This window comes from Lactuca sativa, chromosome 8, assembly GCF_002870075.4.
Source record: "Lactuca sativa cultivar Salinas chromosome 8, Lsat_Salinas_v11, whole genome shotgun sequence".
Classification (NCBI taxonomy): Eukaryota; Viridiplantae; Streptophyta; class Magnoliopsida; order Asterales; family Asteraceae; genus Lactuca; species Lactuca sativa.
The window spans coordinates 85,500,040-85,516,499 of NC_056630.2; positions in this window are offsets into that span (position 1 = coordinate 85,500,040).

Genomic DNA, 16,460 nt, shown 5'->3' on the forward strand with positions numbered 1-16,460 from the left:
TATCTTGGCCGGATCTACCAAAATACCCTTCTGGTTGATGAGGTGACTAAGGAACTGCACCTCACGTAACCAGAACTCGCACTTGGAGAACTTCGCGAAAAGTCTCTCGCTCCTCAAAACTTCTAGCACCTCCCTCAGGTGCTCCTCATGCTGCTCCTGAGTCTTGATATACACCAAGATATCATCTATGAATACTATCACAGACTGATCCAACATCGGTCTGCATACGCGATTCATGAGATCCATGAACGCGGCTGGAGCATTAGTGAGCCCAAAAGGCATGACCACGAACTCGAAATGACCATAGCGGGTCCTGAAAGCAGTCTTCTGCACATCCTCACCTCTGACCCACATCTGGTGATATCCGGAGCGTAAATCGATCTTGGAGAACCAAGATGCCCCCCGAAGCTGATCAAACAAATCATCTATCCTCGGGAGGGGGTAACGGTTCTTCATCGTTACCTTATTCAACTCCCGGTAGTCTATACACATACGGTGCGACCCATCCTTCTTCTTCACAAACAGGATTGGCGCTCCCCAAGGTGAACTATTCGGCCGAATAAAACCCTTGTCTAGCAGCTCTTGCAGCTGCGTAGACAACTCCTGCATCTCAGGGGGAGCTAACCGGTACAATGCCTTAGCTATTGGAGCCGCACCAGAAATTAGGTCGATCCCGAACTCGATCTGTCTCTCAGGAGGTATTCCCGGTAAATTCTCTGGAAATACATCCAGAAAGTCTCGCACCACCGGAACATCGTCAACTGTCTTGCCCTTCTCCCGGGCGTCCAAGACATAAGCTACATAACCGGCGCAACCCTGCTGAAAATAACGCCTTTCTCTTGCCGCTGAACACAGAACTGGTCCGCGTTGTGGCCTCTCGCCCTGAATCACTAACTCTCCCCCACTGGGAGTGCGAACCCTCACTAATTGCAGCTCACAATCTATCACCGCCCCATTGGGGCTCAACCAATCCATGCCCACTATAACCTTATTCCCTCGCAGGGGAATAGGGACCAAATCCACCGGAAACTGCTCGTCGAACAACTGAAGAGAACATCCCCTGTGCACCCAGGCGACCCTCACGGTCCTGTCGTCTGCTATCTCAACCTCTAGTGGACAATCCAGCTCCCCTGGAGCTCTACTAAATCTCTTGCTAAGCGCTAGCGATACAAACGATCGGGTAGCCCCCGAATCAAATAATACTGTAGTAGAAATGTCGTTCACAGAGAACGACCCTATACAAAACATATAACCATAAGCAATAATCAATAATAAATACAGAGATGAAGGGAAGATACATACCCATCACCACATCAGGAGTCGCTCGCGCCTCCTCTGCTGTCATCTGAAAAGCTCTACTCTTCACCACTGGCGCCTTGGCTCAGCCCTGACGACCATCTGTAATCCTCAAGGTAGCAGGGGCAGGTGCCGCCACCTTCCCTGCTGCAACTAAACTCGGACACTGGGACTTTTTAGGTCCCCTCTGATTGCATTGAAAGCAAATCAGATCTGATGCCGCAATGGCGGTAGCAGGGGCTGTACAATCTCTGCTCAAATGCCCAGTCCAATCGCACTTGTAGCAGCCGGAACTCCCTGCCTTGCACACCCCCATCGTGCAATCTCCCACACTTGCCACATTGACCATGGCTCTGCTGATTCCTGGATCTGTGATCTGAAACCTTGGGCTTTTTGCCCGAACTACCTGTACCTAAAACCGCCTCCGGCTTCCTCTTCTTCTCCATCTCAAGGTCAATCTCCCTCTCCCGAGCCCTAGCAATCATGTCATCCAGCGTTTTACAGCTGGACCGGCTCACAAACTGGCGGATATCACTCCGTAGCATCTCATGATAACGGGCCTTCTTAATTTCCTCGTCAGTTGCATACTGAGGAATGAGAATGGCCCTCTCCCTGAACTTGGCGGTGATCTCCGCCACAGTCTCTGTAGTCTGGGTGAGGTCCTGAAACTCCCTGGCTAACTGTTGCACCTCAATAACCGGTGCAAACTCCACCCTGAACCTGGTAGAGAAATCAGCCCATGTCATGGCATCTAACGCTGCGTCATCTCCAATGGCATGTCCAACCTCCTCCCACCAATCCTGTGCCCTGTCCTTCAGAAGACAGGACGCCAATCTGACCTTGTCCCCCTTGGGACACCTGCTCGAGCAAAATGCGTTGGCCACATCCGCCAACCATCTAGTACTTGCTATGGGGTCCCACGCCCCGTGGTAGTCTGGAGCTCCACATGCTCGAAACTCCCTGAAAGTAAGCGTGCGCGACCCCATCATGGCCGCCACCTCAGCACGAAAGGTGCCTAGCTTCTCCTCCATCAACTCTAGTATACCCTCCTTGATCGAACCAAAGATCACTGGAGTCTGCTCAAGAATGATACGAGTGACTTCTGAAGTGAAGAACTCTCTGGTCTGCTCATCCAACTGTTCGGCTCTTGAGCCTGATCCCGATCCTTCTCCGGCACCTGAACTGCCGCCTGCTGGTCTAGAGCGTAAAGCCACCATTCTGAAAACACATTACGATAAATGTCAGAAACATTGATATATCTCGAGGGATCACTACTAATACAGACCCTCCGGTCTCATCTCGGCCTTCCTTGATTCGAGTACAGATCCTCTGCTTCCAGTAGTATGGGCCCCTACTACCTTCCACATCTATTCGTACTTTCCTCAAGAACTGCCTCGACTCCACCCGACCACTATTGCTGCTGCTAATCTCTACTACACTCATCCTAAGCTTGCCCTAGGGAAATATCTGACTCAATCCTTACCAGTCCTCAGCTGTTGAAGGCCTCCTTGTGATGCCAATTAGTCATTACATGAATGCCATCACATGTGGCGAGGCTCAGATAATCCTTCGAGTACAGAACTCGTCCCCACAACGATTAGACTCAAACAAGAGCTACGCAATAGGGCCAAATCCAACACTCTGAGATTATTCAACCCTATTCACATGTGATGTGGCGCATCCACCTATCGGCTAACTCCCATCACTCAGAGTCCCACAAAGCACAAACCAAGTAGCATTCGGACACGGAACTACTCAAGCAATTCTATCCTCGTAATGAGAAACTGTACTAGCATACAATCCTAAGCTCGTGCTATCAGGCATAACCTAAACAGGCTATCCTACTGCTGTCTACTTGATGCTAACATGCAATTCTCATAAAGCTGGAACACACAAAGCAGGCACATAAGACATCCTCCTAGATCCTTAGTCCTATACTAGCATACTGTTCTACTGAAACTGAAACAATTAATCATAATATAAACTTGTATGTGGTAATTTGGGAGTACTTACTTGAGCTCGGCTGATCGCATGCACCACACCCTTATCTTGTTTTCAAAACTCTTTTCTTTCTAAGCGCTTTTCAAAAAATTTCTTTCGAAAACATTTTCCTTTTGAAAATCTTTTTATCTTTCCCTTAGTTTGAGTTCAGACACACCTGAGAGTGTATCCGAATCCCTCAAACCAAGGCTCTGATACCAACTTGTAACATCCCAAAATACGACCCAAAAATTTTGTTTTAATAATAATAAAAGTCATATGCTGAACGACATATCATAAAACCATACGTCAAATATCTCAAACTATAATAAAATGTCGTGATACAACTGTATCAAATCAACTAAGTATCAAAACAATCTCCCAGGACAAAAACTGAAGCTGTGGTGTGTGCGATGCCATCATCCCGAGCTCTTCCCTTTACTTGCGGAAGTACCTGAAACCAAAACTGAAACTGTAAGCACGAAGCTTAGTGAGCTCCCCCCAAATTAACTCATACCATATAAACATATAACAATTACTGGGCCTTGCCCACTGCATCGGACCGAAGTCCGGAACTAACCAGGGCCTTGCCCTCTGCATCGGACCGAAGTCCGGAAACTGCATCGGACCGAAGTACGGAACTACTGAGGCCTTGCCTCTTGCATCGGACCGAAGTCCGGAACTAACTGCATTGGACCGAAGTCCGGAACTGACTGCATCGGACAGAAGTCCGGAACTACTGAACATAGCATAGCATAAACATATCAACTAACACAACAACATGTACTGCATACTGCTTCGGGCCATAACCCGGAACACATAACACACAAACCTGTCTGAGCCACGAAGGCATCAAACCAAAGTCCGGAAACTACTACTAATTGAACGAGCCGGCATTGTGGCCTTATTCCAGTTCCTACTAGAAGGGAACTCACCTCGTGAACTGGCTACTGAGCGTATGGCTCTGGAAACTATATGCTGCTGCTCCGATATCTCCCCGGCTACAATTCCACAAACACACTCAATCAAATACTAATAACTGTATTGGGGTAAAATGACTCTTTTACCCCTGGCCAAAGTCAACTCTCCCGGTCAAAGTCAACTTACAGTTGACCTGACTCGCCGAGTTGGGCCGCCAACTCGCCGAGTCCCTACTCTCACTTCTCAACTCCGTTCGCTGCTACTCGTCGAGTATGGCATCAACTCGACGAGTTTCCTTTCGATTCTAGAACTCAGGCTATCTGCATCCGACTCGCCGAGTTGTATGAACAACTCGACGAGTTGTTCTTGAACTAAGAAGATTGCCTTGGACTCGCCGAGTTGTATAAACAACTCGTCGAGTCCCTCCATTACTGAGTCTGACCCCAGCTCACTGAGTCCATTCCACTACTCACTGGTCCCCACTCAGAATCACTCAAAAAGGGGAAAAAAATCGGGGACTCGCAGCTCGACTCGCCGAGTCCGAAGAACGACTCGTCGAGTCGCATGCATGCAGTTACTATAAACTCGATTCTGCTTGAATCCAGCGCATATAAGTTGTAGATCTGGGCTCCTTAGGATCAATTAACACGTAAAGATTCTATCTTTACGTGCCCATAAGCATCCATGAAGATTAAAAGGCTCAAAAAGCATAATAAAGGCTAGATCTAGGGTTCTCATGCAAAGCAACTTTAAAAAGGCAATAGATTAGGGCTCTACAACTTCTAAATGAACAGATCTAGGGATATCTCGACCCATCAAGGCATCCATACAACTATAAAGCTTGGAAAATACATTAAACTAGCCTTAGAGGTTTTCCAATGGAGGTTTTAAGCACAAAACAGAATGATTCCGAGAAATACCTCAATGAACTCTGATTTTGACCTTGGATCTTTGCTCTACACCTCTTCTTTTTGGTCTTTTCTTCTTTTTCTTCTTCAAACCTTCAAGAATCCACACAAAACACTTTAATCAAACAAGGAATGGTTTAGGGTTGCTCACAGGCTCTCTGAGGGTGAAGGAGGCAAGTTTGGGGCACATATCATTGCTTAAATAGTGAGCAAACCCAGGGATTTAGGGTTTCTTCTAGACAAGCGGACTCGCCGAGTCCCGAATATGGACTCGTCGAGTCGCCGACTTACACGTGCTCAAAATCCCGTCTCTACTTGACGATTCGGGCTATAGACTCGCCGATTCCCTCTGGAAAAATTCTAAATAAATAAACATGAAAACAACATACCTGAGACGGGACGTTACATATTTGAACTACAAGCAAAGTCCTTTTGGTTTGCCCTCAAAACTAGTAATTAACAAAATGACTTTTTGGAGAGAGAGATTGATTTATTGGTTTATTATAAGATTAATAAATAGTAATAAATAATTTATTAATATATTATGATATTCATATATTAATTAGAAATAGTATTATTTAATAAATAATTAATCAGGAATTAATTAGAATTAATTTTGGGATTAATTAGATTACATTAAAGTGCAAGGACCTAAGTTGTAATTGTTCAATAGTTGAGCAAGAGAATGATTCTAGATCCTTCCTAGGATTGGCGAAAATAAAAAAAGCCTTCTTAGGGTTTCTAGATTAATCCTTAAGGATAATTAGGAATGTGGACAATTACCTAATTTAAAATAATAATATTATATTCAAATTAGGGTTTATAGGGTTTCCTAGTTCAACTATAAAAGGAGCCTTTGACCTACAAATTTCATCCACTCCTTTCACAAGAAGAAAATCCAAAAATCCATCTTCCCTCCTCTCTTCACTCAAGTCTTATATTGCTAAGGTTTAGGTACAAACCATTTGAGACACGAGATTTCTAGTGCTTGCTTTCTGAAGCTTGTTCAAGAAGGAATTGTTGATATAACATCCCGATTCCTATGTATGAGATTTATTTCCTTAAGCATGTTTTTCCATTTGAACTTGGCGTGTTGGTAGCCTTAACACGACATGTTGAAGGACTTTTGGGCCGCATATTTTTATGGACCAATACGACTAGTTAGCGAGGGGAAACTCGACGTGTTGGTGGCTGGATGAGAAACCCTAAAATTTATGGTTTTGCACCCTGTATAACCTCCTTAAGTCCTTGAGGATGATCTTTTATCAGCCTCCAAACCCTCATATCGGCCCTTGTGAACCCTAATCATCCTTCACTCTCATATTGTCAATTAGTTTGATGTTTTGGAGCAAAAGAAGAAGAAAGTTGGAAGAAGGAAGCAATGATCTATCAAGCAAAGCTCTCATCTTCATTTTGGCACTCTTCTAGATCTTTGTAGGTGTCCAAGAACCGATCTTTATTCCTCTATGTAGCTAGATCCCGAGTTTTGTCCCCTTTTCTCCTTAGTATTGGATGTTGCAATGGATGGACCTCATAAAGTTTGCAACTTTATGAACCTCCAGGTCAAGGTGACCTTGTAGTAGCTTGGATTTGGCCTTTAGTCAAGTTTTGATGCCATGCATGGAGTTTGTAACGCTTGTAGATTCGGACTAGTCAATTTAGAGGCAATAAGCATAAAAAATGATGACTTTTTGATGGAATATTATTTAGAATGAATAATCTTAACCAAGTTATAGTATATGTCATAAGGATTATGTACATATAAAGAACGTTGAAATCCGAGTTATAACGAAGAAGTTATGACCTGTCGAAGTTTTATGGCAAAACCGACACGACACCGGGAATCGTAAATAGTGAGTTTGCGATAAAATACTTTTTATCCTTAGTGATCTAAACGAAAGTCATAGTATATGTTAAACTGAGAGAGTGCATAAAAAGAACGTCAAAATCTGACTTCATATGAGGAAGTTATGATTTTCTAAGATTTAGCATAGCAGTGCACAACCCAAAATTCGAATTTTAGATCGATCGATTTTCAGCCGACACAACCTATATGAGAATTGAAGATCTCATTAATAGGAGCTCAACGATATAAAGACAAACGAGAACAGACGTCGGATGACGAAGTTATGAATTTTTAACGGGCTTTTCCTGTCCCGGCCTGTTAAAAATATAACTTTAAAAATAAAGTCAAAATTAGCCGACAGAATGTAAACAAAAGTTGTAGATTACGCCTCCACCTACGTTTGGATATAAAGAACGTCGAAAACAGAGCTCGTATGCGAAAGGTACGAATTTTAGAAGTCGGAAGGAGGCTGATGCGAAATGGGTGACGTGGCTGAATATCGACACTTTCTTGCTCCCTATGGTCCTCGCCTCGGATGCTGACAGATGACCTTCTTATGCCCAACATAACACTTCAGACGCCTTGCGTACCGAGTACACCCAACGTGTGACATCTCCATTTTCACGGCCAGAAAAGACCGATTTTGTTTATGCTTCATAAAAATCAGAGAATCTCTTTTAATAAATAGGTTGCGGAATTTGTTCCCAGTAAAATATGATAAATACGTTATCAAAGCTTTTCTGAAGAAAAGTATTTTTATTCATTTTAAAACATTTGGGATGTCATCTTCAATACAGAAACATAAGCATAAACAGAACTTACATTCATTATCACTAGTGATTTACATCTCCTTAATCTCTCAGTGTAATGTGACATCATAACAACACCTGTGATATAAATAAACTTAGTGGGTCAGGTTGGGAAACCTGGTGAGTACATAGGGTTATCAACCCACAATAATATAATTATTATGTTTAAGCAATCAAGCAATCAATCCAATTACCCATACCCATTATCTTCTTTATTCTTAAGGATCCGCCCTAAGAATTAGCTATTTCTCATTCACTCATTCCTAGGGATCATCCTAAGGAATTGGCACGAAGTCCATCGTTGCCACGGTTTACACAACGGGCACTAAGTCTGCATAGTCACCAGGGTTTAGGCATCAAGTCTGCATGATCACCAGGGATTAGGCATAAAGTCTGCATGATCACCAGGGTTTAGGCATCAAGTCTGCATGATCGCCAGAGTTTAGGCATCAAGTCTGCATGATCACCAAGGTTTAGAGTACACCAGGTGAACACATTGTTCATAACACCTATAGGTTGCGAGCCTGCTAGTGTTCCACTGGACTGTCCAGAATAGTCCGTGGTTGTCATCCATACTCTGCTTAATGACGGGGCCATCATTTGGGGAAAAAGCTTCTCACATCGTCCACCTCTCACCCTTACCTCGTGGTGTATAACACCTCTCAACTCATCATCCAACTCATATTCCATCTATTATATCTACCCATGTTTTACCCCAACATTATTGTAGATGTAAAATAAATATACAGTTTAAATCATTTTAAACATGTATAAAAACGTTTATCCAACATAGACAACAAGTATTCAGATAATATGCACACATAGCACGTAGTTTATATAAAATACTTCATATCTATGTGTAAGATGAAAGTAACTATGCACTCACTTGATAAGGTGGTGACTTGGCACTCGGACAACACTTCGTTATCTCAAAACAATTTCCCTCGACAAAACCTAGTATCAATACCACTAGGGTTTAATCTAACGTTAACCGCAACTAATTAATAGTCTAGCTATTATTATTATTATTATTATTATTATTATTATTATTATTATTATTATTATTATTATTATTATTATTATCATTGTTATTATTATTATTATTATTATTATTATTATTATTATTAATATTATTATTATATAAGCATTAAACAACACACTATATAACTCATAATAATAGCCCAAATAATTATTTTAAGGTCCTAATAACATTACTATATTAAAACATAAGTTATACTAAAGATAGGTTGGGCGTAGCTCACTCACAACGAGTTTTTCTCAAAACCGGGCTCTGCTGGAGCAGCGTTCCCGAGCCGAAAGGCTCTTCTTCTCGAAGCCGTCGGGTGCTCCGGGGCTTCCGCCTCGTTCTAGGGAGGTTCCCTAGGCTTTTCGGGGGGTTTCGGGGGCTAGAGAGAGGTTCTAGAGAGAGAGAGAGGGGAAGAAGTAGGAAGGTGTGAGAATGAAGGAGACCTCATCACTTATTTATAGGGTTTGGAGGAAGGTTCATGTCGTGAATCTCTTGATGTTCACGTCGTGAGTGAGCTTGGGCTCCAAGTCACAGCCTGGTGCTGACACTTGGCATCGCACATAGGGTGGAAATCAGCCGATTTTCAAAAATTCATAACTTTCGCATACGAGCTCCATTTTCGACGTTCTTTATATCCACTCCTAGGTAAAAACAAATCTACAAGTTTCATTTAGACTCTGTCAGCTAATTCTCGTCCGATCTTAAATTTAACAGTAGGAAGAGATTAGACTGTTAAATGACCGCGGAGAATTCGTAACTCCTTCATACAGACTCCGTTTTTGTCTGCCTTTTTACTGTTGAGTTCCTATTAATGAGATCTTCAACTCTCATTTAGGTCGCGTAATCCAAAAACCGCTAGAACTAAAATTCGAGGTTCGGGTCGTGCACTGCTAAGCCGAATCTTAGAAAAATCATAACTTCCTCATACGAAGTCAGATTTGAGCGATCTTTTTATGGATGTTCTCGGTTTAACGTATACTAAAACTTTGGTTTATGTTAATAAGGCCAAAAAGTCTTCTATCGTAAATTCATTATTCTACGTCTCCCGGTGCCGTGCCGGTTTTGCCGAAAAACTTCGACGGGCCATAACTTCTTCGTTATAACTCGGATTTCAGCGCTTTTTATATGTACAGAACCCTTGAGACATATTCTACAACTTGGTTAAGATTATTTATTCTAAATAATATTTTGTCGAAAAGTCATTTTCATCCCCTATTATCTCTAAATTGACTAGCCCGGATCTACGGGCGTTACAATTATCTCCCCCTTAGGATGATTACGTCCCGGAATCATCAACGAAACAGGACTCACATGATGACTTCATACGTTATCTCTTCATCCTAATTAATAACCGTAACTTTCATGTTTCTTCGAACGAGTATCTAACTCTAAGACTTCCTGACCGCAGGCGGTGCCCGATATTGGACCCGCTCTCTATCTCATGTTAGACTTCCAATCATGATCTTCATGTCGCGATCTCGATCTTTATTGGAGACTCCTTCTTTAACAAACTTGAGATAAGTTTCTTCCTTCGATTATCATAATAGACTGATGGGTCATGTTCTAATGACCTCTCATCGTATGATGCATTGCTTGGACTCAGGTCTTTTAGAGTCAAAATCCAGAGCAGACTATAACTTCCTTCATGTTCTAACCACATATTAAAAGGTAGCATTTCTAGCTACAAGCAAATTTTCGCGATACCTCTACTGATCGATTTTTATTTCAATCTTCCATCTTAAGTCAGATGCTACATCGAACTTTATTCTCTGAACCATATAACATACTCAGCGTAGTCGGACTAAATTTGATATGAACACTAGGGTCGGAATAACAATTATCTTCTTAGTCATTACTAAAACGATGCTAATGACATACTTGAATAAAACGGAATGAATTAATAGCTTCTTGGTAACCTTGTGACTTTGCTTGATCCAAGCGTGAGTCATGTGCTTCCGGTATTATATGCATCTACTACCTTTCAAACCTACTCATACTCGTCCCAAGTATTGTCTCACAGTCCCCAAGTCCTAAAATCACGAAACAATTTAACACATACGAGTGTGTCCAAATAATCATAAAAATTTCCCTAGAATCTACTAGGACTTCTTCCATGCATATCTTCAATCATCAATTCTGCTTCAACTCGGTTGGTGATGGATATTCCAGATGATAGGAAAACTTTAGGAATTACACTAATCGTTCTATCATCCCGCCAATCAAATGTGTACATTCAAATGTACCCTACTTCTATAGACGTACTGCTCTTTTATCAGACATATTCTAAAGGCAAGATACCTCTCTTATGATATCTTCTGATAGGTATCATTCAATATCATAAGCCATCTCATTTCCTCTATTTCTCAGTTTATCATGGTTCGCATCACTTCCTGAACTTCTGCCATTGTGATAGGTTCGGGTGCAGGCGCAACGACCGATGCATGACCCATCACATTCTTAGGCTCAGATTGTCATCTTCCTCTTGTTTTGTACACCCAAGCAGACGTTCGGTGTACCGATACAAGAATTTAAGATAGGAAACATCTTATTTACGATAGACGTACAAATCTACCTATTACTCTGAAAAGTTACATGCCAGTTCTAATACCGTATCCAAACGTTTAGAAATCTGAACACATAAAATTTCCAGATCCGGTCGGCAACAGACCATAGATCCGTTCAAATAACAGCATATAAGGCATCTTTATAGCTATAACATAAATCATTTAGCACATAAAACATTTTAGGCATTTTTCCTAAATAAGCTAGTGCTTGTGTCTATTCAGGTGTATTACCTAAATTTATTAGACACACTCCTCACAATCATTGCTTAGCATTCTAAGTTTAAGTCTAGAAATTTCCTACAAATTCCTAGTTCGCTTAAACTAATGCTCTGATACCAACTATGACATCCTTATTTTCACGGCCAGAAAAGACCGATTTTGTTTATGCTTTATAAAAATCAGAGTATCCTTTTTAATAAATAGGTTGCGGAATTTGTTCCCAGTAAAATATGATAAATACGTTATCAAAGCTTTTCCGAAGAAAAGTATTTTTATTTATTTTAAAACATTTGGGATGTCATCGTCAATACAGAAACATAAGCATAAACAGAACTTACATTCATTATCACTAGTGATTTACATCTCCTTAATCTCTCAGTGTAATGTGACATCATAACAACACCTGTGATATAAATAAACTTAGTGGGTCAGGTTGGGAAACCTGGTGAGTACATAGGGTTATCAACCCACAATAATATAATTATTATGTTTAAGCAATCAAGCAATGAACCCAATTACCCATCCCTATTATTTTCTTTATTCTTAAGGATCTGCCCTAAGAATCAACTATTTCTCGTTCACTCATTCCTAAGGATCATCTTAAGGAATTGGCACGAAGTCCATCGTTGCCACGGTTTACACAACGGGCACTAAGTCTGCATAGTCACCAGGGTTTAGGCATCAAGTCTGCATGATCACCAGGGATTAGGCATCAAGTCTGCATGATCACCAGGGTTTAGGCATCAAGTTTGCATGATCGCCAGAGTTTAGGCATCAAGTCTGCATGATCACCAAGGTTTAGAGTACACCAGGTGAACACATTGTTCACAACACCTATAGGTTGCGAGCCTGCTAGTGTTCCACTGGACTGTCCAGAATAGTCCGTGGTTGTCATCCATACTCTGCTTAATGACGGGGCCATCATTTGGGGAAAAAGCTTCTCATATCGTCCAACTCTCACCCTTACCTCGTGGTATATAACACCTCTCAACTCATCATCCAACTCATATTCCATCTATTATATCTACCCATGTTTTACCCCAACATTATTGTAGATGTAAAATACATATACAGTTTAAATCATTTTAAACATGTATAAAAACGTTTATCCAACATAGACAACAAGTATTCAGATAATATGCACACATATCACGTAGTTTATATAAAATACTTCATATCTATGTGTAAGATGAAAGTAACTATGCACTCACTTGATAAGGTGGTGACTTGACACTCGGACAACACTTCGTTATCTCAAAACAATTTCCCTCGACAAAAACTAGTATCAATACCACTAGGGTTTAATCTAACGTTAACCGCAACTAATTAATAGTCTAGCTATTATTATTATTATTATTATTATTATTATTGTAATTATTATTATTATTATTATTATTATTATTATTATATAAGCATTAAACAACACACTATATAACTCATAATAATAGCAAAAATAATTATTTTAAGGTCCTAATAACATTACTATATTAAAACATAAGTTATACTAAAGATAGGTTGGGCGTAACTCACTTACAACGAGTTTTTCTCAAAACCGGGCTCCGCTGGAGCAGCGTTCCCGAGTCGAAAGGCTCTTCTTCTCGGAGCCGTCGGGCGCTCCGGGGCTTCCTGATGGGTTTTGGTCATAAGACATCCTATGTGCTCATACAAACCCTAATGCTTGGATCTAGGTTTCTCTATTGTACATGCTTTGAATCCAAGACTATAAAACCTAATTCTAGCATATGGAAATCGATATTAACATATAATTAGGTTTAAGATATTACCTTGATTTTTATGTAGTAATAACAATCCAAATTCCTCCTTGAATTGACTTTGGAAGCTTAAAGTCACAAGTGTCACTCCTCTAATGGCTTACAAACACCAAGAGCAAATGGAGAAGGTATAAAGAGAGAGGAGAGGTATAAGAATTCGTCTCTAGGACCTCTTGTGAAGGCATGGACGAATTCATGAGTCTTGGGGGTCTTTATATAGGTGTAGAGACTAGGGTTTTAGTCCTTATCCTTATCTAGTGCTTGCCCACCAAGTAACCATAAGATAAGCCTTGAAAACCCTTATCCTAGTCGAATTCTAAGGCCTTATCACCTTAAATTCGTCCAACCTATTAACAAGATAATCCTTACCTTATTTTGTAACTATCACATAATTACAATTCAGCCCCTCTAGTTTAATTAATTACACTTGATCACAAAATTAATTCTTAATTAATTATTGACCAATATTAATTAAACAAATATGATTTCTCCTTTAATATATTATTCTTATAACATATTAATAAATCATAATAACCTCTCTCTTTATTTATTTCTCCAATCAAGTTGCTTTGCTGAAGGCAACCCAAAAGGACCATGCACCATCGGATCAAGTACATACCAAAATAGTTATGGACTTAGACACTAATCCAACAGTCTCCCACTTGGATAAGTCTAACAACTATTTTGCGTATGACTTCAGATCCTGATCTGCAATTGTAGCTTTCCAAAGCCGCTGTCAACTCTGATCCTATCAGATACGCGTGTCCTTAGATAAGGGATCATATATTCCTCCATTTAGATATCATATGAGATATGACTTCAAATCATTCTCTTTGTACTATATCTCGATTCCGATTTATGACAACTGACTAATTGAACATATCAAATTAGCCCCAGCCCGGCCGAGCATTTACGTTTGTCATCACTAAATCATCGAGGGGCCCAAAGATATCGCTTTTATCCTACTTTGGATAAAAGGAATGGATAAACTTTGATACAATGCTTGCTTGCACTCACGCACCAAATCACACACAACAATATGTTTTATAACACCAAGTTACTAGTGTGTTTACATATTATCAATGTGCAACCGATTTGCAAGATACAACTCACACATCTCGGTTTCAAGAATATAAGATGCTATCGTCTCACCAATCACTCGTGATACAATTCATGGAGTGATCCAAGTGAGCGTGGGTTTAATCCAATGCTCAAATCATATTCATAAGCACTCATGAACGCTGCAGCAAGTATTTGCTTATGTCTAATACTCTTTTAGACAATCCACACACCAATTCACGACAGTCTTCATTCATATCTACTTCCAACATATGAACGACTGTGGCCCGTTCGAATAATTCGATTATTCTTAATAAATTCAATTATTCTGGAAGTCAAAACATGCAAATGTGAAACACAAGAATAATACTAATCCCATATGGCCTCAAACCTTTGAGTATAAATAAAACTCCTTTTATTTATCACCATATTGATTACTCATTATTTGTCGTTTTGGGTAATCAACTTCTTACTTGAATTATTACACTTGTCCCATGCTCCTAGCATGCACACAATGTTTACTTATGGTTCTTACTTTGTGAAATAGATCACATTGAACACATTTCCAATCATACTCATTTCACAACTCCAAATCCTTTTTCATAAGTGAAAGAATATCAAATTCTTGCCACTCATAGAATATGCTAGATTCTAACATTTTATGCAATGATCCTTTTGTGATATCACTGCACCAAAGTCACAAAGACTATTGCCAATTATATTACAAAGTCCTCTATTGGATATTGTTACAAGACAATTCCTTAGATATGATGTCTCTCACTCAAAGTACATTCCTTTGAACATCCTTTGCAAAAAAGTTTCTAATCTAGTCATAGATTTTCAATATCCAATTCTCAATATGGACACGTTTCCATATTTTCCATATGACAACTCATCCTTAATAGAATCTTTTCTATTCATAATAATGTCGATATGGTCCATCCAATACCATGCTTCCAACTACTCACAAGCGACCAATCTTCGTCGAACTTTGGATTGTCCTTTGATAGTTGTTTAATTATTTTAGTCAAAACCGATTCTAGTCCCTTTTCCCTCTAAATGCGCTCGACATTTGGAAAATTTTATAATGGTTAAACATTAAAGCATTTGCAATTGATCCTATACCCGAAGCGTATGGGACACGACGCATAATGTTTTATTTGCTATGTTCTCAAAATTCAAATTGTGAAGAGGAATGCCGTAATCATAATCGAAATTTTAAGAACACACTATGTACCCTTGACTAAATTTATTAACATTTCTCAACCTAAACCTTTAGATTTGAAATGAAGGGTAATATTCTCTCCCTTAATTATAGCAAAACAACTATTCCATCCTTACAACTTTGCAAAGAATGACTCTTGTTTTCTATAATTAATATTGCCAACTTGCAGTACTTTCCTTAATAATCATACAATCATAACATTTATGCTCCCACTATCATGATGATTATTATAAAACATAACACTTATGCTCCCACTAGGTTCGACATGTATTCATAAACATCTTAACTTTCAGAAAAACAATACCTATTGAATTTCTTAATTCCATGTTTCTAATACTTAGTGCTTTGATAATCTTTTATCAAGACTTCTTGAACTTATACACCTTTGCCTTAGATAGTTCATATGTGTATGTAAACAATTGCCAAACCTCACAATTCAAATTATGGAAAGGGATACCGTAACCATGATTGAATTCGAGAATGCAATTTTACAATTACTATCTTCTTAAAATCTTTCTTAGTGAAAGTATTTCCCCACAATCATTTTCATGAAGGAGGAAATCTTATGACACTTATATTTTAAACGATGTATGTGTTCCTATCCATGTGAATTTGTTAAAACCAAAGTTTACGACAAATTCAAACTCATATGGATCGAACTTTCTTAATCTTGATTTCTTGCCTTATGGTAACACAGCTGCCCACCATGTCTTCCAAGTAGTTAAGCAGCTCACCCTTTCCTATCAATGTACCTTTCATTGATTAAGGTGCTTTGCCTTTTATGCGTTCAAAATGAGAACTCATAGAACTCACATGCATAATTAACTCGATTGG